The sequence below is a fragment of the Salvelinus sp. IW2-2015 genome, linkage group LG19, assembly GCF_002910315.2.
Source record: "Salvelinus sp. IW2-2015 linkage group LG19, ASM291031v2, whole genome shotgun sequence".
Taxonomy (NCBI): domain Eukaryota; kingdom Metazoa; phylum Chordata; class Actinopteri; order Salmoniformes; family Salmonidae; genus Salvelinus; species Salvelinus sp. IW2-2015.
In genome coordinates this window covers 9,609,741-9,636,587 of record NC_036859.1, presented here as the reverse complement: position 1 = coordinate 9,636,587, position 26,847 = coordinate 9,609,741, and the positions used below count along the sequence as shown (strand labels likewise).

At 42.2% G+C, this 26,847-nt stretch overlaps 1 pseudogene; it reads left to right on the top strand.

Moving 5' to 3' along the window:
- Nucleotides 1–26,847, top strand: LOC111979575 (proteasome subunit beta type-5-like; annotated as a pseudogene).

Genomic DNA, 26,847 nt, shown 5'->3' with positions numbered 1-26,847 from the left:
ATGGCAGTGGACTCTCGGGCCACAGCTGGCGCCTACATCGCCTCCCAGACAGTGAAAAAGGTGATAGAGTTCAACCCCTACCTGCTGGGCACCATGGTTGGAGGTGCAGCTGACTTCAGCTTCTGGGAGCGCTTGCTGTCGTGTCTACGAGCCCCGCAACAAGGAGCGCATCTCTGTGGGAGCCGCCTCCAAGCTTCTGGCTAACATGGTATACCAGTACAAAGGCATGGGCCGGCTGGGACAAGAGAGGGCCAGGTTAATAGTTTCATACACCTGAGCACACATTAGTAACCCCAATAGACTTGAACCCCATTCATGCATGTACATGTATATGTTTAAACCACCATCAGCTAAACTATGTAAACACTGTTTTTTAACATACTCAGACCAAGGGTAGCAATATGAGCATGATTTAGTAGCTGCTCAGAGCGTAGGATATATTTTTTTGTATCATATGTCCTAATATGAGTAGTTAGCAGTGACTGAGCGAACCTCCCCTGTCTCTGCTAAGCACCAGATTAAGTACAGTTTGGTCGTCTGCCACTAGATGGCATTGCTGCCCCACTCTTGTTTACCTGTTGTGGCTTTGACTTGTGCTATTGGATACTGTGCAGTAAGAGGCAGTACATCACTGGAGATGTGCTTAAAGAGGGCTGCACAGTGACACCGTAATGGGAAATCAATAGGGCTGGGACTGTGGGCCTGGGAGTGCCGGCGCGGTGATGGACGCAGGGTCTCGGCCCTTACAATTGGGTCGCATGCATAATGTTGTTCTACTTGATCGATGAGCTTTGTTCATAGAGCGGGGAGTATGTGTGGACAATAACAGGCCTCCAGACAGCCTGGGACCTAAGTGACACGTGTTAAATCCTGCAGTCAATCAGGAGAATAATGATCCCAGTATAAGTTCAATGGGAACGGCGGCAGCTACAATGCCAGTGATTGAATGGTGAGGTAAATGTCATGTAAATTAAATAAATCTCGATTAAGAAAAGGCTCATTAGCGGCTACAATGATGTCAAGCACAGTTATTCTGGTGATTGGGGGTCTTAAGCGGCACGTGAAATAAATCGAATAAAGTACAGTTAAGAGCTTGACAAATATGTAATGCCATGATACTCATTTGGTGAAATGCTTAGTGCCTGGTTGCTAGGCAGTGTGAGTGCACGCACTCGTAACTAGAGAATGACCAATATGTTTCTTTTCAGGGCCGACGCTGACACTTATTTGTGGGTGTCAAGGAGGCCGGTGGCTTGTTATTGTTATTATACATATTATTTTATTACATTTCAACGTTTTGATGATACATTTTCCCAGAGACAAACATGTATGCATTAACAAATACATTATACAACCATACAATAGATTGGACATTGTTTTTAACTACATCATGGTAATAACCTATTTGAATGGTAAACTGGGTAAATCAAGATGGTATAGGCCTACTCACAATACAGTTGAATTCATATTCTATAGGACTGTGTGCATGTCTTGAGTTATTGAGCTAATTTTGGTTGATTTCAGTGGTCTATGGGACTACAGATGACATGACCTTTTCCCCTTTCATTTGTGATCATGTTAGGCCTGTGTCTGGCTATACAAATCTCTCTGGCCAACTGACATTTCTTTTCCACGATAGGTCTGGATTTCTAGCTTGCGAACACATTCAGTCCGTTCTGATTGGTSCCAGAAACCGCTGGGTTGGGTCAGAGCCACCCTACATGATGACGTTATCAACTTCTTATTTTGAAGTTGCACAAATTACTTCTAGGATGGCAGCTTCAGACTGAGTGTATGTAGCTAGACCAACATAATTAAATTCAGGGTGAGTCGTCAGGGAAGTTAGCCTACTGATCAACATTTTCATWGAAGTAGCCTATGGKCTTCTAGAGAAAAGACACTACTCGCAAGTCATGTAGTCAGGCAGTTCAGCTCAGCAAGGGAAATACAAGTCATTTAGCTAACAAGTACCAGTGAATTAATAACATTTATGTTGACATTCAGCTTTGAAATGAGAATATCTTGAATATTAGCTATCCCAAATAAAGTTCTAGAGTAGTGAACTGACGTTACAGTGCCTTCAGAAAGTATTCGTACCCCTTGACTTATTCCACATTTTGTTGTTACAGCCTGAATTCAAAATGAAAACATGTTTTTAGTATTCACACCCCTTGGTATGACACTCCAAATTGAGTTCAAGTCCATCCATTGAGATGTCACTACAACTTGATTGAAGTTGACAGTGCATGTCAGAGCAGAAACTATACCATGAAGTCCAAGGAACTGTCCGTATATCTCTGAGATAGAATTGTGCTGAGGCATATATCTGGGGAAGGGTATAAAACTATAGATAGATAGATAGATAGATAGTTTCCAAGAGCACAGAGTTCTCCATTATTGGGAAATTGAAAAAATATGGAACTACCCAGAATGCCTAGAGCTGGACGTCCAACCAAAATGAGCAACCGTGCAAGAAGGACCCAATGACCACTCTGACAGAACTACAGAGTTCCTTGGCTGAGATGGAAGAACCTGCCAGAAGGACAGCAGTCTCTATAGCACCACCAATCTGGGCTTTATGGGAGAGTGGCTAGACGGAAGACACTCCAGAGAAAAGGGCACATGACAACACGATTGGAGTTTGCAAAAAGGCACGTGAAAGACTGAGAGCATAAGGCTAAAATATTCTGTGATCTCATGACACAAAAATGTAACTATCTGGTCTGAATGCAAAGTGCCATGTCCGGAAAAAAATGGGTACAGCTCATCACCCGTCTAACACTATGCCAACCGTGAAGCATGGTGTTGGCAGCATCATGCTATGGGGATGCTTTTCAGCGGCAGGGACTGGGAGACTGGTAAGGATCGAGGGAACAATGAATGGAGCCAAATACAGGCAAATCCTTGATGAGAAGCTGCTTGAGAGTGCAAATGACCTTAGACTGGGGTGAAGATTTACGTTCCAACAGAACAATGACCCCAAGCATACTTTCAAAACAATGCTGGAATGGCTTCAGAACAACAATGTGAAAGTCCTTGACTTTCAGCCAAAGCCCAGACTTGAATCCCATTGAAAATCTGTGGAAAGACTTGAAGATTTCTGTTCACCTCGCCTCCTCATCTAACTTAACAAAGCTTGAGAAAATCTGCAAAGAATAAGGGGAGAAAATCCTAAAATCCAGATGTGAAAAGCTGATAGACATACCCAAGATGACTGAAAGTTGTCATCGCTGCCATAGGTGCTTCTACAAAGTATTGAATACATATCTAAATGAGATTTCAGTATTTCATTTTCAATACACTTTTCTAATATCAGGTATTAGAGGGGTTTCCAAACTTTTTGGGCCCATGACCAGATTTTGATATTTGAACATTCTCACTACCCCAACCATGTGAAAAAAAAATAAGTAATTAACAGCCAAGATTTGTTAATTTCAAAACATTCTAACAGTATTTCTGATTTGTATTCTCAACTCACCATCATATACTTTTAATGTGGGGCTATGGCAGTCAATTGCAAATGAGTCTGACATCATTTCTTATCTCACCACCACTAATGAGATGGGTGTGCTTGACGCATGTCGCGTCGGGCGCTTTTCAAAGTCAGGGGGTATAGTCGACAGTGCGCCACTCATCTCTCCTGTCACATCCAACCTGGATCGGTATTTGTTTTTAATGCAGAGGAGAGCACTGAATCAGGACCATGAGTTTTAATGCTCTGAAGGAGACTGCACAGTATTCCCTTTGAGTCAGGAACCAAAATCCCTCCATAGTCACCCGTGAATGAGTTGTCTGCAGCATTCGGTCACATGACAGCTTGATAAGCTGTGGATTTCACTTACCRGCATCTCAACTGAGCCAGGATCCCATTCAAACGGATTTCGCTGATTCGGTCACTCCTCAGAATATTTCCCCTAAAAGTCAACAGTCTGATTTTTACATCCATTGCGAATGACAACAGTTACTCTCTCAATTCAAAAAATATTTCCAATACTCCCCATCGATAACCACCAAGCCTGAAATAGAACATTGTCATGCTCTGATCCCATATCTCCACATAGTTTTGCGAACAGATGTGAGTGATGTAGTTTACAATCAAAGTTACTTCCTGCATATCTCCCGAGTTCTGCGCTCAGCTCTTTTGCCGCCAGTTGCTCTCGGTGTATCCATTATAGCTCAGTGGGTGTATCATACAATGCGTCCATATGGCAGAGGGAGACACATTCATAACTAGAGTGCAGAGGCCTCTCTGCCGTCCCGTGATAGATGGAGCCCCATCTGTGCAAAAGCACACATTCGATCCCATGGAATCTGTTTTTCGTCAATTTAGCCTCGCAGCACACTGAACATCCCATGTGCCGTTTCATGCTCAGGAATCGTGAGATGGAACACTATGTTCTCGTGAATAGCATCCCCGAACATGTAGCAAAAGTCAACGCATCTCGGCCCTCACAGCTAACGTCCATTTAGAGAGCATACGGTGGGACGTTTGAGTCGTTCAGTCAGTTTCCTCTTGATTGCTAGCTATAGCATCAATTCTTAGTTTCACAGTGTTATCTGATAAAAGGTATTGTGGTGAGTTTCTGTGCCTCTGCCTCCCCACACACTGTTGTCACTATCAATTGCGGCTGATAATATCAAAGTCTCTGCAATAGTGTTTGGTTTCATCTTAGCGGGCTTAGCCATTCACCGTGGGAATGATTCAAGTGCAACCGTCAAGTGCGGACTTTTCCTATGACCTAAGGGCGCTCTCTGGTTGAATAATTTTCATTTTAGATTTTTAATTAAGGTGTAACCACATTACAATGATTTTGAGAGACAAAAAAGTATACTACATGACCTGCTCATCGAACATCTCATTCCAAAAACATGGGCATTAATATCGAGTTGGTCCCACATTTGCTGCTATTTCAGCCTCCACTCTTCTTGGAAGGCTTTACACTAGATGTTGGAACATTTCTGCAGGGACTTGCTTCCATTCAGCCATGGGCATTAGTGAGGTTAGGCGATTAGGCCTGGATCGCAGTCGGCATTCCAATTCATCCCAAAGGTGTTCAATGGGGTTGAGGCCAGGGCTCTGGGCATGTGGGGCATTGTCATGCTGAAACAGGAAAGGGCCTACCCCAAACTGTCACTAAGTTGGAAGCACAGAATCGTCCAGAATATTATAGTATGCTGTAGCGTTAAGATTTCCCTTCAGTGGAACTAAGGGGCCTAGCACGAACAATGAAAAACAGCCCCAGACCATTAATCCTCCACCACCAAACTTTACAGTTCGCACTATGGATTGGGGCAGGTAGCGTTCTCCTGGCATCCGCCAAACCCAGATTCCTCCGTCTTACTGCCAGATGGTGAAGCGTGATTCATCACTCCAGAGAATGCATTTCCACTGCTCCAGAGTCCAATGGCAGCGAACTTTACACCACACCAGCCGACGCTTGGTATTGCGCATGGTGATCTGCTCGGCCATGGAAACCCATTTCATGAAGCTCCAGACAGTTCTTGTGCTGACTTTTCTTTCCTGAGGCCGTTTTGGAACTCGGTACTGAGTGTTGCAGACAATTTTAACACGCTATGTACTTCAGCACTTGGCGGTCCCGTTCTGTGAGCTTGTGTAACCTACCACTTCATGACTGAGCCGTTGTTGCACCTAGACGTTTCCACTTCACAATAACATCCCTTACAGTTGACATACTACGACGGTGCCACGTTGAAAGTCATTGAGCTCTTTATTAAGGTCATTCTACAGCCAATGTTTGTCAACTCAATCATCAAGTTTGCGGACGACACTACAGTGGTAGGCTTGATTACCAACAACGACGAGACGGCCTACAGGGAGGAGTGAGCGCCCTCAGAGTGTGGTGTCAGGAAAATAACCTCACACTCAACGTCAACAAAACAAAGGAGATGATTGTGGACTTCAGAAAACGCAGAGGGAGCACCCCCCTATCCACATCGACGGGACAGTAGTGGAGAAGGTGGAAAGTTTTAAGTTCCTCGGTGTACACATCACGGACAAACTGAATTGGTCCACCCACACAGACAGCGTTGTGAAGAAGGCGCAGCAGCGCCTCTTCAACCTCAGGAGGCTGAAGAAATTTGGCTTGTCACCAAAAGCACTCACAAACTTCTACAGATGCACAATCGAGAGCATCCTGTCGGGCTGTATCACCGCCTGTACGGTAACTGCTCCGTAGCCGCTGCCAACATACTGACTCAACTCCAGCCACTTTAATAATGGGAATTGATGGAAATTATGTAAAATGTATCACTAGCCACTAAACAATGCCACTTAATATAATGTTTACATACCCTACATTACTCATCTCTATTGTATATGTATATACTGTACTGTATATCATCCACTGCATCTTGCCATCTTTATGTATACATGTATCACTAGCCACTTTAAACTATGCCACTTTATGTTTACATACCCTACATTACTCATCTCATATGTATAGACTGTACTTCATACCATCTACTGCATCTTGCCTATGCCGTTCTGTACCATCACTCATTCATATATCTTTATGTACATATTCTTTATTCCCTTTACACTTGTGTGTATAAGGTAGTAGTTGTGAGTTGTTAGGTTAGATTACTTGTTGGTTATACTGCATTGTCGGAACTAGAAGCACAAGCATTTCGCTACACTCGCATTAACATCTGCTAACCATGTGTATGTGACAATAACATTTGATTTGATTTGATTTGATATGGAGATTGCATGGCTGTGGCTCGTAATTATTATATTTTTTTTTATTTTTTTACCCCTATCAGTGAATGGATGTGGCTGACATAGCCACATACTTTTGGTGCTCTTGTGGGTGTGTGTGTGTCTGTGTGTGTGTATATATATATTAATTTTGTAATTGTATTTTCTAACAGAATTTTGGAAATTCGTCAAATTCGTCGTTTTCACATCAAGCGACCCCCACATGGGGTCGCAACTCCTAGTTTGGGAACCGCTGGGGTATTGTGTGAGATTTTAATTTTATTTAATCCATTTTGTATTCAGGCTGTTTAGGGATGACCCCATTTAGTCAATTGTTTCGTCGATAAGCTGTTGGTCGACCAAGATTTCTTTAGTCGAGCAGTAGCCCAAAAATTTGAATGTTCATGGTGTACAAGACACCTGTCTGATTCGCTTCATGCTGAGGGAACAAATCCATTGTGGAGGCCATGTGGAATGGCACAGTCCATCACTAAGACAGGCTACTGAAATTGTATATGGTTACACTGTAAGAACAATGGTGCAACACTAATACATTTAGTTTATAACAAATGACCTTTCTCCTCCGTTGGATAGCGGTCACTGTCCGCGGTTCTGAAACACATCGGTGCGCTGTTGAATTGGCGCCTTTTCCTAGATGTCCGCATGTTTGTGTTGAGAACAATGTAGCGGAGGCAGCAGTGGAGTTAGGAGACAAGAAAACAGTCCTTACCTTAATTGTCTAAGAAAAGTGTGGAGAGAGGAAACCAACTTAATTAGGTCTATAATCAACAGCCTAACTGTTAAATGTGCCTGGCTTAATAAATCATCCCAAAACAGTGCCTTCGGACAGTATTCAGACCCCTTGACCTTTTCCACATTTTGTTACGTTACAGCCTATTTAGTGTTTACACTGTTCCAAATTTATAATTTTACGCCTTTTTTCAATCTCCTTTTTATTGTTATTATTATGATCATCATTATAACAATAAGTAATGTCATTATAATTAGTAGGCTTAGTATAGTAGTCTTGTATAACCACCATCGAACTGTAGGCCTAAGAGCACATTATGTTTAGTCTTAATACCGTAATTTACTTAGGTCTATATTTCAGTAGTTATATATGCTTCTGTATCAATCAGTAATTTGTTAATGTCATCACACAGCATATGAGTCATTCATGATTTGAAATGCAATCAAGCATTTTAGTTTAATATAAAATAAAAATGCACACTTGAATAATTTGCATAAATAATAATCCATTTTATTTAGGAAAATTGCATTCAGGAATAAATGTGACTGTTTTTAGTCTATGCTGTAATAAAGTATTTTCCAAAAGAACTTTACAACAGACTCTAGTACGCTTCTAATTTATTTTGTGTTTACATTGTTCCAAACGGTCAGAAAGATTATATTGTAATCTAACAGCACCTGTTTGTCACACACAATATGCACGCAGCACTTGCTCCTTACATTACCTTATTTTTCTTGATCTCCAGTACTTTCCAGGAATAGTCAAATTTATTCCACACATCTGACTTCCCCTTTACCTCCTGAGCAACCAGTAAACATTCGCCTTTTTTAGTTTATTTGTCATGTCCTCTGCATCCATTTTGCTGTCATTGTGTTACGGTGTTCTGAGTTTGTTATAACCAATTTATTGATGTGATTATAATAGGCTATAGGTCGTGCGTGCGATGCATACATGTCACGTAAAGGGTTGAGTGAATAAGGAATGCTTTTCGTAAACATATGAGGGGATTTCGGTAACCAAACTTTTCAGTCAGAAATAGCTGTAATTATGTTGCAGCTTCAGCAACACGGACAGCGGGATTAACACTGTTGATGTTCTGTGGTGGTTGCTGCAGCAGGGASKAGAGAGACAGTGGGTGCTTGTCACTTGCAGCCATTTTTWAAAATATTTTTTTACACAGTGCAGCAAGTCTGGGCCCGGCCTGGCACAATCAAATCAATTGTGGTCGGACTCGCTCTAGTCATTTGTGTGTCTTCATTATTTCATCAAACAGTGCACTTAAAGCATCAGACAAGCTCAGTGCATATAGATGATTTGATTTAAACACATAGGATGTCTATATATGGAAAAATACACCTAACATTTCGACCAATCGAAGATAGAAGATAGCCCTATTTGGTAAAATACCAAGTCCATTTAGGACAAGAACAGCTCAAATAAGCAAAGAGAAACAACTGTCCATCATTACTTTAAAAGATGGTCAGTCATTCCGGAAAATTTCAAGAACTTTGAACTTTTCTTCAAGTGCAGTTGTAAAAACCATCGAGCGCTATAATGAAACTGGCTCTCATGAGGACCTCCACAGGAAAGGAAGACCCAGAGTTACCTCTGCTGCAGAGGATAAGTTAATTAGAGTTAACTGCACCTCAGATGGCAGCGCAAATACATGCTTCACAGAGTTCAAGTAAAAAACACATCTCAACTAGGGATGCACTGATATGCCATTTTTGGCCTCAACTGATATCCAATATTTTCCTTGCCAAAAAACACGCTATTGAACATTTTGGCGGCCTTTTAAGCATTCTAGTACAGTTAAATAATTGAAACACACACACACACACACTGACCAAAAAGTTATTTTGTTGGCATTTACGTATGTCCCCATTATCTGTAAAATATAATCAAAACCGTCCGTTTCCATCTTGTCCAGCTGTGTCTGTAACATTTCACATAAACCCTGTTTCTTGTCTGTATCGAAGTAGCGGTCCTTGTACCTAGCATCGAGCATGGTGGCGACACAGTAAAGAGGCTCAGAGAGAATGCCACCGACTCGCTTGTTCACAGCCTCTATTAGAGTACTCTTGCAAGTTTTAACCCACGGTCTGTCATCAGTTTGTTGAGCAGGCATTTCAATGCCATGACAGAGGGTATCATCACGTCTGCTGCAGACGCAGTTGATGAGCTTATTTCTCGAGGTAGTTGTTCAAATGGAGCTTAGGAGTGTGTTCATGTTTCCAAGTTTCAAACATGTTCTCAAATGCCATTGAAATGGCAGCAGCGGTATGAAAACCAGCACATTCTTGAGCATGCAATACGACTTTCCTCTACGAAATCCTCGTCAACCCACTGGGGGCTGACATCGCTGATCCAAATGTCAGTTGTGAAGCTAATAGCAGTGTATAGCAAGTAGCCCATAGCAAGTAGCTCATGGATGTGCGTTTCAACAATACTCTGTAACTCCGGTAGGGCAACATCTGAAAAATATCCCCTACTTAGTAATGTGTACCGGGGCTCGAGGTGCTCAACCAGTCGGCGAAAGCCAACATCATCCACAACAGAGAATGGTTGATTGTCAAGGGCAATGAATTCCATTATTTTGGCGTTAATGGATTTCGCCTTTGAGTTGTCTCGCTGAAATTCTCTTACTCTTTCAAATGACTGCTCGACTTGAACTTGTTAGGTTGTTGGAAGTGTGCGCTTAGTTTTTTCTGCTTTTGTTCTAAGTAGTCGCTGAACGTTTGGGGGTGATGCACTTTCAAATTAGTAATTAGATTAGTGGTATTGAAAGATTTCACTTTCTCCCCTCCTCGGGAAATAATAGTAGCACCAACGTTGCATATGGCCTTTTTGTTATCTTCAATTTGAAACCTCAAAATAGATCCACATTGCAGACATTGTGGGCTAGGTTAGGAATGCTGTATTTTTCGTGCCGTCATTACGTCATCTACCTACGTTATATAGGTATGCACGTCAGCTTTGAGAACGGTTTTGCACATCGGCGTTAAACTAGACATTGGGCCAATAGCGATGTTGGCATTTTTAGTTAATATCGTCCGATTCCGATATGCTTACCAATATATCGTGCATCCCTAATCTCAACATCAACTGTTCAGAGGAGACTGCATGAATCAGGGCTTCATGGTCGAGTTGCTGCAAAGAAACCACTACTAAAGGACATCAATAAGAAGAGGAGATTTCCTTGGGCCAGGAAACAAGAGCAATGGACATTAGACTGGTGGAAACCTGTCCTTTGGTCTGATGAGTCTTAGTGAGGCATAGAGTAGGTGAACGAATGATCCCTGCAATATGTGGTTCCCACCGTGAAGCACGGAGGAGGAGGTGTGATGGTGCTTTGCTGGTGACACTGTCTGTGATTTATTTAGAATTCAAGGCACACTTAACCAGAATGGTTACGATAACATTCTGCAGCGATACGCCATCCCATCTGGTTTACGCTTAGTGGGTCTGTCATTTGTTTTTCAACAGGACAATGACCCAAAACACAACTCCAGTTTATTTTAAAAAATAATCCAAAAACCTGTTTTTGCTTTGTCATTATGGGGTATTGTGTGTAGATTGAGGGGAGGAAAAAAACAATTTCATCCATTTTAGAATAAGGCTGTAACATACATTTTYTKGGAAAAAGTGAAGGCGTCTGAATACTTTCCAAATGCACTGTAAACTTAAGTAAGACGAGATAGTGTATTGACGGCCAAATACTGCACTTTAAAACCAAACCGCATAGGATTCAGGAGTGAGTCAGTGGATTTGCTCAGATAGCTGGCACTACAGTAAAGGCAAGCTGCTGCTCCCTCGTGTGTGAGGCTGTGCGTCTGTTTTTGAAGCATGTTATTTTTTTCACTTTATTTCTCCCCTCGGAGCGGAGCCAGTGATGTGTTCTAGTGAGAAGGACATACAGACATATTCAGACAGACAGAAACTGCTCATCTGTGATGCCAGCCCATGCTCTTCTGAAGGCTGTCACTCTGACGCTCCTCAGCGTTGACGTGAAAAAGAGCTTAACCGCCCGCCACCTGGCTGGTGGAGTGGAAGGCGAGGCGTTACGCCGGAACGTTCCGTTGCGCACAGCCCGCTGCCTTCCTGCAGGTTTATGTGGGCTCATGAACTTAAATCCTTTTGTTCTGCCACGACAAGTGTCACCCTCATCTCCCCTCCTTATCTTCTATGCCGCTTCTCAGGGAGGCACTCTCCCTCCCTCTCTTTTTCATCCGATCCTGCTTTCTCTATATAGATTCCAGGTGTGATGTGAAAGTGTTGATGCTTTTATCCCTGCCTGGCCCGAAGAGCTGTCCTCCTCCTTCCTGTGTGCCTCTTAGTATAAGTGGTTGCTTTTAGAAAAGTCTCTCCTATTACATTTTTAACAAGTCCTCCTCAGTCTTCAGAGTCGTGGCTCCAAAAATGGCAAATTATGCCAGCGCAAAGGTAGGAGCTCAGTGATTATCAGAGGGAGGAAGGGGAAATTTGCCAGTTGAAAGCAAATGTGACTTCCTAGAGCAGTTTCTTAAAGAACAGTTCTCCAATAGACTGGCCTTAACTGGCCTGGGAACTGTGCTCTGACCTGCCAGGAGGATTTGTATGAGAGATGTAAATCAAATCAAATTTTATTGGTCACATACACATGGTTAGCAGATGTTAATGCGAGTGTAGTGAAATGCTTGTACTTCTAGTTCCGATTGTGCAGTAATATCTAACAAGTAATCTAACAATTTCACAACAACTACCTTATACACACAAGTGTAAAAGAATGAATAAGAATATGTACATATAAATATATGGATGAGCGATGGCTGTGCGACATAGGCAAGATGCAGTAGATGGTATAGAGTACAGTATATACATATGAGATGAGTAATGAAGGGTATGTAAACATTATATAAAGTGGCATTGTTTAAAGTGACTAGTGATACATTTATTACATCCAAATTTGTATTATTAAAGTGGCTAGAGATTTGAGTCAGTATGTTGGCAGCAGCCACTCAATGTTAGTGATGGCTGTTTAACAGTCTGATGGCCTTGAGATAGAAGCTGTTTTTCAGTCTCTCGGTCCCTGCTTTGATGCACCTGTACTGACCTCGCCTTCTGGATGATAGCGGGGTGAACAGGCAGTGGCTCGGGTGGTTGTTGTCCTTGATGATCTTTTTGGCCTTCCTGTGACATCGGGTGGTGTAGGTGTCCTGGAGGGAAGGTAGTTTGCTTGTGATGCGTTGTGCAGACCTCACTACCCTCTGGCGAGCCTTACGGTTGTGGGCAGAGCAGTTGCCGTACCAGGAGGTGATACAGCCCGACAGGATGCTCTCGAATGTGCATCTGTAAAAGTTTGTGAGTGTTTTTGGTGACAAGCCAAATTTCTTCAGCCTCCTGAGATTGAAGAGGCGCTGTCGCGCCTTCTTCACCACGCTGTCTGTGTGGGTGGACCATTTCAGTTTGTCCGAGAGCCCAGGACCCTGTCAGAGAGTCCAGAACCCAGTTGCACAGGGCGGGGTCGAGACCCAGGGTCTCGAGTTTGGAGGTTACTATGATGTTAAATGCTGAGCTGTAATCGATGAACAGCATAGGTATTCCTCTTGTCCAGATGGGATAGGGCAGAGTGCAGTGTGATTGCGATTGYGTCGTCTGTGGACCTATTGAGGCGGTAAGCAAATTGAAGTGGGTCTATGGTGTCAGTTAGGGTGGAAGTGATATGATCCTTGACTAGTCTCTCAAAGCACTTCATGATGACGGAAGTGAGTGCTACGGGGTGATAGTCGTTTAGCTCAGTTACCTTAGTTTTCTTGGGAACAGGAACAATGGTTGCCCTCTTTATGCATGTGGGAACAGTAGACTGGGATAGGGATTGATTGAATATGTCCGTAAACACACCAGCCCGCTGGYCGGCGCATGCTCTGAGCACGCGGCTAGGGATGTCGTCTGGGCCGGCAGCTTTGCGAGGGTTAACACGTGTAAATGTTTTACTCACGTTGGCTGCGGTGAAGGAGAGCCCACAGGTTTTAGTAGCGGGCCGTGTTAGTGGCACTGTATAGTCCTCAAAGCGAGCAATGAAGTTGTTTTAATTTGTCTGGGAGCAAGACGTCGGTGTCCGTGACGGGGCTAGTTTTCTTTTTGTAATCCGTGATTGACTGAAGACCCTGCCACATGTCTCGTGTCTGAGCCGTTGAATTGCGACTCTACTTTGTCTCTATACTGACGCTTAGCTTGTTTGATTGCCTTAGGGAGGGAATAGCTACACTGTTTTGTATTCGGTCGTGTTTTCCCGGTCGCCTTGCCATGAATAAAAGCAGTGGTTCGCGCTTTCAGTTTTGCGCGAATGCTGCCTTCAATCCACAGTTTCTGGTTGGGGAAGGTTTTAATAGTCACAGTGGGTACAACATCACTGATGCACTTGCTAATAAACTTGCTCACCGAATCAGCGTATACATCAATGTTGTTGTCTGAGGCTATCCGGAACATATCCCAGTCCACGTGATCGAAGCAATCTTGAAGCGTGGAATCCGATTGGTCGGACCAGCGTTGAACAGACCTGAGCACGGGCGTTTCCTGTTTTAGTTTCTGTCTATAGGCTGGGAGCAACAAAATGGAGTCATGGTCAGATTTGCCGAAAGGAGGGCGAGGGAGGGCTTTGTATGCGTCGCGGAAGTTAGAGTAGCAATGATCCAGAATGCTGCCAGCCCAGGTCGCGCATTCGATATGCTGATAAAATTTCGGGAGCCTTGTTTTCAGATTAGCTTTGTTAAAATCCCCAGCTACAATAAATGCATCCCCAGGATGCTAATGCATAGACATAAGGTTGTTCTTTGAGATGTTTGTGTTAGTGCACCAGAATTTGTACTTATGGACCGATACCAAGTTTAGTAGTGRTGGGGGGGGGGGGGGGGGGGGGAGAAATCGATAGTTATATGATGCTACATTATTTGTGGACGATATATCAATATTTTACTCAAAGTATCAATAAAGAAAAAATATGTACATACGGTAGGAAGCGTTAGCTGGCGCTAGTTGGCTGTACCTGCGCCAAAACTCCAGTATTTTTCATCCTATAGCTTGTTCTCATCTTTTTAAGTAGGGAGACAGCATTTTTTTTAGCACTTCTATTTCCTTGACTGATCAAAATTCATTTTCTCATGTTATCTTGTCTCTTTGCAGCAGACGTACGCTGAGTTTTCAGAACATTAGGAACACCTAATATTGAGTTGCATCCCCTTTTGTCTTCAGAACAGCCTCAATTTGTCAGGACATGGATTCTACAAGGTGTCAGAAGCATTCCACAGTGATGCTGGCCCATGTTGACTCCAATGCTTTCCACAGTTGTCAAGTTGGCTGGATGTCCTTTGGGTGGCGGGCCATTCTTGATACACACAGTAAAATGATGAGCGTGAAAAACCTAACAGCATTACAATTCTTGACACACTCAAACCGGTGTGCCTGGCACCTACCACCATACCCCCTTTCAAAGGCACATATTTTGTCTTGCCCATTCACCCTCTGAATGGCACACATAAAAAATCCATGTCTCAATTGTCTCAAGGCTTAAAAATCCTACTTTAACTTGTCTCTTCTCCTTCATCTACACTGATTGAAGTTGATTGTGTAATGACAACAATAAGGGATCATAACATTCACCTGGTCAGTCTGTCATGGAAAGAGCAAGGGTTCCTAATGTTTTGTACCCTCGGTGTATAGCGAGCAAGACGTTTTGAACATCAAATCGCAATAAAATTGCATATCTTATCGGCACATAATTATCGTGATATCACATCGTGAGGTCCCTGGCAATACTAAACCTGACAATGGTTTATTTGTTAATTATCACAATACTCAATACCATCATGATACTTGATACTACGGCAAAAAAAWGCATATTAGCCAAAGTCACAGAACAGCACATGATCCAGACAGAAATTCCGCTACTGATCTGTTCAGTCATTGGGCATCTTTTGAGTTCATTATCATTAATGTGCTTGCTGATGGCAAAGCACAACTCTAGATTTCTCTTATAGTCTTATTATAGAGCTTCAATGATTTAAACTATTAACACGAAACCAACTTCCAAATGTCCAGACTGCCCCAGTTCGGAAAGCTTGAGAAAATATTTTTGAAGAATTCAAACTTTAAGCTATCAACTCCAAACCAACGTTGAGATGATCAGACTGCCCCTACTTAGATTTCTATGTATGCTTTTTAACTTTAACGATTTTACATTTGTTTAAAAAATACAGATATATACACTAGTTTTAGAACACCTACTCATTCAAGGGTTTTTCTTTATTTTTACTATTTTCTACATTGTAGAATAATAGTGAAGACATCAAAACTATGAAATAACACATGGAATCATGTAGTAACCAAAAAAGTGTTAAACAAATCAAAATATATTTTATATTTGAGATTTCTTCAAATAGCCACCCTTTGCATTGATGACAGCTTTGCACACTCTTTGCATTCTCTCAACCGAGGTAGTCACCTGGAATGCATTTCAATTAACAGGTGTGCCTTGTTAAAAGTTGATTTGTGGAATTTCTTTCCTTTTTAATGCGTTTGGGCCAATCAGTTGTGTCAATCAGTTGTGTTGTGACAAGGTAGGGGGTATTCAGAATATAGCCCTTTTTGGTAAAAGACCAAATCCATTTTATGGCAAGAACAGCTCAAAGAAGCAAAGAGAAACGACAGTCCATCATTACTTTAAGACATTTAAGACATTTCAATACGGAAAATGTCAAGAACTTTTAAAGTTTCTTCAAGTGCAGTCGCAAAAAACATAAAGCGCTATGATGAAACCGCCACAAGAAAGGAAGACCCAGAGTTACCTCTGCTGCAGAGGATAAGTTCATTAGAGTTACCAGCATCAGAAATTGCAGCCCATATAAATGCTTCACAAAGTTCAAGTAACAGACACATCTCAACATCAACTGTTCAGAGGAGACTGTGTGAATTAGGCCTTCGTGGGTGAATTGCTGCAAAGAAACCACTACTCAAGGACACCAATAATAAGAAGAGACTTGCTTAGGCCAAGAAACACGAGCAATGAACATTAGACCAGRGGAAATTTGTCCTTTGGTCTGATGAGTCAAAATGTGAWATTTTTGGTTCCAACCGCCGTATCTTTGTGAGACACGGTGTGGGTGAACGGATGATCTCTGCATGTGTATTTCCCACCGTAAAGCATGGAGGAGGTGTTATGGTGTTGGGGTGSTTTGCTGGTGACGCTRTCWGTGATTTATTTAGAATTCAAGACACACTTAACCAGCATGGCTACCACAGCATTCTGCAGCGATACGCCATCCCATCTTGTTTGGGTTTAGTGGGACTATCATTTGTTTTTCAACTGGACAATGACCCACTACCAGGCTGTGTAAGGGCTATTTTACCAAGAAGGAGAGTAATGGAGTGCTGCATCAGATGACCTGGCCCCCACAATCCCCCGACCTCAACCAAATTGAGATGGTTTTGGATGAGTCAGAGGAAAAGCAGCCAACAAGTGCTCAGCATATGTGGGAACTCCTTCAAGACTGTTGGAAAAACATTCCAGGTGAAGCTGGTTGAGAGAATGCCAAGAGTGGGCAAAGCTGTCATCAAGGCAAAGGGTGGCTATTTGAAGAATCTCAAATATAAAAGAAGTTTAACACTTTTCTTGGTTACTACATGATTCCATATGTGTTATTTCATAGTTTGGATGTCTTCACTATTATTCTACAATGTAGAAAATAGTAAAAATAAAGAAACCCTTGAATGAGTAGCTGTTCTAAAACTTTTGACCGGTAGTATATTTAACAGGGAAGATATATTGACACGTAGRTCTATTTTCCAAATGTGCCCTGTATAATGCAATATATAAACACAAGACATGTGAGATATATATCTCACACACACTCTCACACATTAAAATGCAACAATACAGTCATGGTAAGCACAAATTGTCACACCCTGATCTGTTTCAACTGTCTTTGTGATTGTCTCCACCCCCCTCCAGGTGTCACCCATCTTCCCCATTATCCCCTGTGTATTTATACCTGTGTTTGTTTGTCTGTTGCCAGTTCGTTTTGTTCRTAAAACCTACCAGCGTTTGTTTCCCTACTCCTGCCTGTTTCTTGCTCCTGTTTTCTAGTCTTTCCTGGTTTTGACCGTTCTGCCTGCCCTGACCCTGAAACTGCCTGCTGTTTTGTACCTTACCCCACCTTACTGGATTATTGACCCCTGTCTGCCCTGACCCTGAGACTGCCTGCCRTTCTGGACCTTTTACACCTTCTCTGGATTATTGACCCTGCCTGCCTTGACCTGTCATTTGCCTGCCGCTGTTGTTGTAATAAACTTGTGTTACCTCGACACAGTCTGCATCTGGGTCTTACCTAAACATAAAACATCACAAATCACCCACACAGTTACATTCCTCCMAAAATAAATTGCCCGAACGGCACCAGAACATCAAGATGAAATGTATTTAGAATTTTGTTCAGGAACACGGTGCATGAAACTAAAAGCAGATTTGCGTAGTGTTGTCTGTAATAAAGCTCTTTTGTGAGGAAACTCATTCTGATTGGCTGGGYCTGGCTCCCAAGGCCCAGCCTTGACTGCGCCCCTGCCCAGTCAAGTGTAATCCATAGATTAGGGTATTATTTATTTCAATTGACTAGACTCCCAGTCCCTGCCACTGAAAAACATCCCCACGGCATGATGCTGCCACCACCATGCTTCACCATAGGGATGGTGCCAGGTTTCCTCCAGACGTGACACTTGGCATTCAGGCCAAAGAGTTCAACCTTGGTTTCATCAGACAAGATAATCTTATTTCTCATGGTCTGAGAGTCCTTTAGGTGCCTTTTGGCAAACTCCAAGCGAGCTGTTTTGCCTTTTACTGAAGAGTGGCTTCCGTCTGGCTACTTTACCATTAAGGTCTGATTTTACTGAAGAGTGGCTTCCGTCTGGCTACTTTACCATTAAGGTCTGATTGGTGGAATTCTGCTTACTGTTCTCCCATCTCCACAGAGGAACTCTAGAGCTTTGTCAGAGTGACCAAGGCCCTTCTCCCCCGATTGCTCAGAGGCAGATGGTTTGAGTCTTTGATATTTATTGTAATCCAAAAGGTCAAAACCAGTTCARAGTCCAGGAGGTACAGAGTGGCTGGCAGGCTCGAGGTCAAGGCATGCAGGCGGGTACAGAGTCCAGAAACAGGCAGGGGTCAAAACCGGGAGGACTAGCAAAAAGAGAATAGCAAAAGCAGGAACACGGGAAAAACATGCTGGTTGACTTGAACATACAAGACGAAYTGGCACAGAGAGACAGGAAACACAGGGATAAATACACCTGGGAAAATAAGCGACACCTGGAAGGGGTGGAGACAATCACAAGGACAGGTGAAACAGATCAGSGCATGACACTTGGTTGTTCCAAACTTCTTCCATTTTAAGAATGATGGAGACCACTGTGTTCTTGGGGACCACCAATACTGCAGAATTTTTTTTGTGGTACCCTTCTCCAGATCTGTGCCTCGACACAATCCTGTCTCGGCACTCTCCGGAAAGTTCCTTCGACATCATGGCTTGGCTTTTGCTCTGACATGCAAGGTCAACTGTGGGACCTTATATAGACAGGTGTGTGCCTTTCCAAATCATGTCCAATCAATTGAATTTACCACAGGTGGACTCCAATTTGTAGAAACATCTCAAATATGACCAATGGAAACAGGATGCACCTGAGCTCAATTTCGAGTCTCATAGCAAAGGGTCTGAATACKTACAGTACCAGTCAAAAGTTTGGACACACCTACTCATTCAAGGTTATTTTCTTAATTGTTACTATTTTCTACATTATAGAATAATAGTGAAGACATCAAAACTATGAAATGTCACATATGGAATCATGTAGTAACCAAAAAAGGGTTAAACAAATCCAAATATATTTTAGATTCTTCAAATTAGCCACCCCTTGCCTACATAAATTAGCATAAAAAAAACACCAACCTGAACCGTTGAAGGTAGAGACACCAAACCAATGTTCAAATGTTCAGGCTATCCTGACTTCTCATTATTAAACGTTTATCAAATATAACTATATACATTTGCATTATSAGCATAGAATTGTCACACCCTGATCTGTTTCACCTGTCCTTGTGCTTGTCTCTACTCCCTCCAGGTGTCACCCATCTTCCCCATCATCCCCTGGGTATTTAAAGCTATGTTTTCTGTCTGTTTGTGCCAGTTTGTCTTGTATGTTCCAAGTCAATCAGYGTGTTTTTCCCRTGATCCTGCCTTGTCTATTCTCTTTTGCTAGTCCTCCTGGTTTTGACCCTTGCCTGTTTTCTGGACTCTGTAYCCACCTGCCTGACCATTTTGCCTGCCCTGACCTTGAGCCTGCCTGCCACACAGTACCTCCTGGACTCTGAACCATTCTCTTGCCTACCCCTTTTGGATTATGAATAAATATCAAAGACTCAAACCATCTGCCTCCCATGTCTGCATCTGGGCCTCGCCTTGTGCCCTTATAAAAATAACCCACCAACAACTTTTGAACCGTTCAAGCTAGAGACACCAAACCAAATTTTACATGTTAAGGCTATCCAATCAATCAGCCAATTAATCAATACATTTTTAAATCTACCTACTTTTTCCAACTATTACCAGACACTACCACTACTATAACTTATTTCAAAACCATAAATACTTTAAAACAATCTAGCAAGCACACCATATTTTCTTCAAGAAATGTACTTTTCTAGTTAAAAAATGGCTCTCAGAAATGTTGAAATTTCATGTACATCTATGCATTAATGAGTCAATCATAAAATCTAACTACATAATGGCAATGTATTTGAATGGTAAATCTCTATTGATTAACTGGGTAAATCAAGATGTAGTCTAGGCCTATTCACAATACAGGTGAATTAATGCATATTATATAGGAGTATGTTTATGCATTGAGTTGAACTTGTTTTGGTTGATTTCACGGATCTACAGATGATAAATAACCAATTTCCCAGTGTTTTCCACTAGCGCCAGTTACACACAAATTTTCCGCCGGGTACTTTTTCCACTTAAATTAACCTTGCCACTTTTTAACAATTCGCAAGTCAGAATTTTTTTTAGCTACGCACTCTCTCGCTACAATGAATGATATGAATTAACTATGCTACTTTTAAATTCGGAAAATCTCTCCCTCTAGAATGAACGATAGGCATATGCATCTTCTAGTTATCTATTGATAGGACAGGCACCTGTCAGTCTGCTGTCTGTTCCGCCTTCCCGTACCTTGTTTGTGTGTGTGTGTGTGTGTGTTGTGTACAGTGTGGTTGCAGGCTAATTTATTTTCACGTAGGAAGAGAGCATGAAGCTCCTTCATCGTCTGTGAGTCAATTTGCACGTCCTGTATAATGTGGTAACGATGATTCGAAATCCGCTAAGCCTATTGTTTTCTGGCACCATTTATTCAATTTAGCGTGATTCATATTCAGCCACGAAGTGCTGGCGTATAGGCTTACTGTGATTTGATTGACGAACAGGAAGCTTGACTAGTTTTTAAATAGTATCGAATTGATTGAATAAAGTCAATTTCATATCGTTGCCATTCATACATCATACAACGTAGTTATTTGTCCATGGTATTGCATCGCGACAAGTCAACTAAAGAGCTAGTTAGTATTTTCGGTATGAAATCAATCATGACTTGACAGACAATGACGTTAAAGTGAGTGACTCGTCAGTAGCCTACCGAATCGCATCTGTAAGAGCTGTTTAGTTGGCTCCTTAATTTGCATACTAGTAAGCTTTTTGCCGATTATCTGCAGATACATTATGAAAACGTTCAATGAAGATAGTGAATCATCCTCACTGCAGGAACAATAGTTAGGCTAGTGGAGCGATATCCCCACTCTGGTCGAAAATATGATAAAAGAAAACAATTGTTTTAAAAGCTAAAAATACTATATGGTATTTTCTAAGATATTGATATAGGTCTACTAATTTAATCAAAGTGTTGACAATGGAGTAGTAAACTGCTGCTTTCTGTGTAGCAAAGCCCATGATTAACACTTGCATCATTCCTCAATCATACCTGTGGTGCAGATAGCTGACAAAATGCCTCTTAAAAGGAACCTTGAAGCCTGTGGAAGTTAGCAGACTCTTACAAGGTTCTTWATGAAGAAATCTGTGGGTTAGCTAAACACATTTTCAATTTTTTTTAAATGACACTGCAATTCACAAAGAGTTGCAGGCACATGTTGAAATGATTTTACTAATTTAACTGACACGCATTGATCTCTKAACACATATGGGCCCAAAACCTAATTGAGCATCTGTTCTGTTTTATTTTAGTCCCATTTTTCCATTTGATAAAGTGCCCAACACACAATTTGTTTGATTTTAAATGTAACCTTACACATTTCATTGGGGATAATTTGGCCTATTTACTTAATTTTGCTGTTTTAATAAAATACTTAATTTGAAGAACAAACATACTGTAATTGTGGCAATTCATATCTTGCAGTAAAATACTTTAACCTCAACAGAAGACAGGTTAAATGTAAAAAAAAAAAATTGGTTTAATGTTCTCTTAGAAAATAGCCATGATCATATAGGCCTAGATGATATCCCCTAAAACTAACAATACACTGAATGTATACATTTTCAGTCATTTTAAATTGTAAACACGATACCACAACACATTTTTTAAATCTGGGAGGGAAACTCAATAATTTCAGTGTGTTTCAGATGGAATCAAGGCAGTAGAATGTAAACAGAGCACACCAAAATAAAGCTGGTTTGGCCAAAAAAACATTTTAAGTTTTGTCATTTTTCTTTTTCAGAGGGGGGTTAACGGGTACAAAAACAATCATATAAATGCAGACAAAGATAACCCATCCACCCGCCCTCCCGCTTCCACCAATGTTCTCTCTAAGCTGCGCAGGTGCAGCCCATGCAGAGTAGCAGCAGATTGAACTTCACTCAACTTTCTTCACACAAGTTTTCTCCTTTAGTTAACACTATCAATGTTTCACGCTACTGTGGGAATTGTGCTTGAATAAAAACAGTATTAGCCACTTTCAATGTAACATACCGAAACAAAACAAACTATGCAAGATTTAGTATGCAAAACTAACTGTGAGAGATTTTCTTGTAGGTAGAGCGTATTGGAGTAGGATTCTATTGCTTTGACAGGCATGACTCAGGCCCGTACTCAGACCGGTGCACCATAACCAATCAGAGCTGCATTAAGCCAATGTGCCATATATGGATCTGTGCCATTCACTTTGAACTGGACTGTGTTTATAGCATGAGTGGTTGTGAGTAGATGTGTTTGTTTTGATATCAAAGTGAGAGCTGCATGTGCACATTTGTTCATATTCTTTGCTAGTTAGTGAGTTATTAGCCCAGTTATTTCTAGTCAACAATTGGGGAGTGATTGATTCCTACAAGAGCACAAAATGTGTGCATTTCTATCCATCTTTGAAAAGCAAGTCAGGTAAAGAGCTTTTTTATGTCTTAAAGGGGCAGTGTTGTATTTTGAGACAGTCTTGAGTAAGCTAAGTAGACAATAGGCAAAGGGTAGTGTAATTTGTCTGTTTCTCTAATAATGGTATGAGAATAATGATGCATTTTATTTTGTAAAGTGGYTTCTTGCATCAAACCCAATTTGACAATTTGACACATTTGACAGAAGTCCTGAAAAGAACAGAAATCCTAGTACCAAATCGTTGTTCTAGTTTCGGTATACCGTGCAACACTAGCCTGTGTGTGCGATCCACAATTCTCACAGGTTCACGTTGTGATGGTGTTGAGATAAACAGGCCTTTTTCCCCTTCCTGATTCATCATCTGTAGGTGGGCTCTCTGGTGGAGCAACACCACGCAGGCTGGTGGTGCCAGTCACTGCCACTGCGTCACTGTGATCAAGCCCTCTGCGAGTCACGTTGGGGAACAAACTGTCTCACAAGTCATCCTTGCAGATACACCAGCCTTCATTATGACTGTGTGTGTGTGCATGCTTGTGTTAATACCCTTGTTGGAACCAAGTATTTAGTTTATTTGTTATAATTAATTGGTGATGTATAAGTGAATAGGTTGGTTTACTTTTGAGTTGAAGTTTTGCCCAATATGGTCGCTTGTTAAGCTGCGGCCAATGGGAGAGTTGACCTGGTTAACAGGAGGCCTGGGGAAAAAAGAGAGGGAGAGAGAAGATGAGAAAAGGATGGACATTACATTATGACCGTTGGTGAAGAAAAATAATAAAAGAAAACAGTAAAAATTGAACCAAACCCATAGCTACCGAGTTTTGAAGGGAAATAACGATTTTATTTTATAAGAGAGTTGTTATAATTTTGTTAAGAAAGACTTATTTGACAGCCTTGAGGTTAGCCTAGAATCGTGTGAAACCGAGAGAGAATTGCTTGGGAAAGATTAACGAGTTCATGTTCCCATGGGATATCGGTTACTGCTAAAGAGTACTGTCTGCATTAATAGCTGTGCTTGCTGTGGATCTTGTGAGGAAATCTGCACAGAACTGCCATACTTCGCTGAGGGAATATCAACGAGTAGTGAGTAACCACAACGGTGGGGTGCTTCTGGACTTTATGTGTGTCGYCATTTTTTTTTWTAGCTCCAACGCGCGCCAACGAAGTTAAGCAAGCTTGAAATAATTTGGACATGGGTTGTGCATGACTCATTGGGGTTTATTATTTACTATTTATTTTGATGTGGTGCATTGAAAAAGTAATACTACACATCTTGAACCTTATGTATGTTGCCTTGGTGGAGTCATTTCCTGTTTCAATTTAATTTAATGCATGGGAAAGTATATACTTATACAATAACAAAAATCTATAATCATTCCATCTGAAGTTAATACCCTATTTGTCATCACCCTAGATAGTTTACAATAGGGATTCTTATTTGAGATGTCCTTCTCACCTAACATCCCATGTTGTTGAGATATTCTACGTAAGTTAATTGTCACGCCCTGACCTTAGAGATCCTTTTTATGTATCGCTTTTGGTTTGGTCAGGGCGTGAGTTGGGGTGGGCATTCTATGTCTGGTGTTCTATGTTGTCTATTTCTTTGTGTTTGGCCGTGTGTGGTTCCCAATAAGAGGCAGCTGTCAATCGTTGTCTCTGATTGAGAACCATACTTAGGTAGCCTGTTCCCACCTGTGTTTGTGGGTAGTTGTTTCCTGTTTTGTGTTTTTTCACCTTACAGGACTGTTTCGTGTCGTTCACTCTCTTTGTTGTTTTTTGTCATTCAGTGTTCAGTTTATTTGATTCAATTTACTATGAATACTTACCAGGCCTCCTATGTGTCTCTCCACTCCAGTGATGATCCATGGCACGAAGCCTCCAGTGATAATCCATGGCACGAAGCCTCCAGTGATAATCCATGGCACGAAGCCTCCAGTGATGATCCATGGCACAAGCCTCCAGTGATGATCCGTGGCACGAAGCCTCCAGTGATGATCCATGGCACGAAGCCTCCAGTGATGATCCATGGCACGAAGCCTCCAGTGATGATCCATGGCACGAAGCCTCCAGTGATGATCCATGGCGTGAAGCCTCCAGTGATGATCCATGGCACGAAGCCTCCAGTGATGATCCATGGCACGAAGCCTCCAGTGATGATCCATGGCACGAAGCCTCCAGTGATGATCCATGGCACGAAGCCTCCAGTGATGATCCATAGCACGAAGCTCAGTTATGATCCAGGCACGAAGCCTCCATTATGATCCATGGCACGAAGCCTCCAGTGATGATCCATGGCATGAAGCCTCCAGTGATGATCCATGGCACGAAGCCTCCAGTGATGATCCATGGCACGAAGCCTCCAGTGATGATCCATGGCAAGAAGCCTCCAGTGATGATCCACGCCCTGACCTTAGAGATCCTTTTATGTCTCTATTGTGGTTGGTCAGGGCGTGAGTTGGGTGAGCATTCTATGTCTGGTGTTCTATGTTGTCTATTTCTTTGTGTTTGGCCGTGTGTGGTTCTCAATCAGAGCAGCTGTCTATCGTTGTCTCTGATTGAGAACCATACTTAGGTAGCATGTGCCCACCTGTGTTTGTGGGTAGTTGTTTCCTGTTTTGTGTTTTTTCACCTTACAGGACTGTTTCGTGTCGTTCACTCTCTTTGTTGTTTTTTGTCATTCAGTGTTCAGTTTATGTGATTAAATTTACTATGAACACTTACCACGCTGCGTGTTAGTCCGATGATTCCTATTCCTCATCATCAGACGAAGAGGAGGAGCGTTACATTAATATCGTGAGAGTCAAATTCGAGCCTGGTGAGAGGGTTACACTTGCATTATCAAGTGTAGCTTATGTGAGTGAGCGAGTGTAAACATGAATATAGTTGTTATTGTGTGGATGTTGTTCTTTGGCCATCTCTTTCGCTGTCTTTCCTCTGAGTTCCGAGGTCAGGTCACCTGCTTGGACCAGGTACGGGTCGATAATTCATTTGGATGTGTTGGGAGGGATCAATAAGGCCTGGAGCAGTTCCCCGGGGAGGGACGGAGGACAGACCGGCAGCGTGTCGGGGTGCGCTTCATCAGCAGGTTTTGTTGGGCTTGGTTTACTCGGAGAGGATGCAGCTGTTCACATTYGCTCTGGAGGGCACCGCAACGCACTGTGTGTGTGGATCTATTATGTGTGTGTGAGAGAAGTGTGTGTGTGTGTGTACACCTCAATTTCCCTGACAAAGTTCAACACCTGAGTCAGAATTCATGAAGCCTGTGCAACGAACCTTGCTGCTTTCTTACCTTGCTATACTCCCTGCCCCTCACTGAATGTCAGATGGTACAGACTGACTCCTGTCTCCTTCCTCTTTAGGGCTGTACTACGTGGACTCGGAGGGGAACCGTGTGTGTGGAGACCTATTTGCGGTGGGCTCTGGCTTTATGTACGCGTATGGAGTGGTGGACAGCGKGCTGAGACAGGCTATGTCTGTAGAGGAGGCGTGCGAGCTGGGCCGCAGAGCCATCTACCAGGCCACATACCGAGACGCCTATAGCGGAGGACAGGTCAATCTGAACCAGGAAGACGTATTGAAGCTGCACCACCAATACCAGGAACAGAACATATAGAGAGGGGAAGGAGGGATTGATGAAGAATAGTAATAATCAGGAAGGTTGATAATGATATAGCAGCAATGTTTTATTCATTTGGATTCATTTCGCGAACAGTTTGCTGCAGTTCCCACACACAACGTGTTTCATAAAGGGGGTGCCGTTTTCTAGTGAAGAGGCTGATGAGTCAAATCCGTCTTACTCGGTGTAGGAATAGTCTGCATCTCTTACAATGTTACAGATCTACCTTCTAACAAAAACTAGGAAAGCAAATCTTTTCTCAGAAAAACCTTGTGATGTTTTTGTAAACATGAAATGTGTTTTTATTTG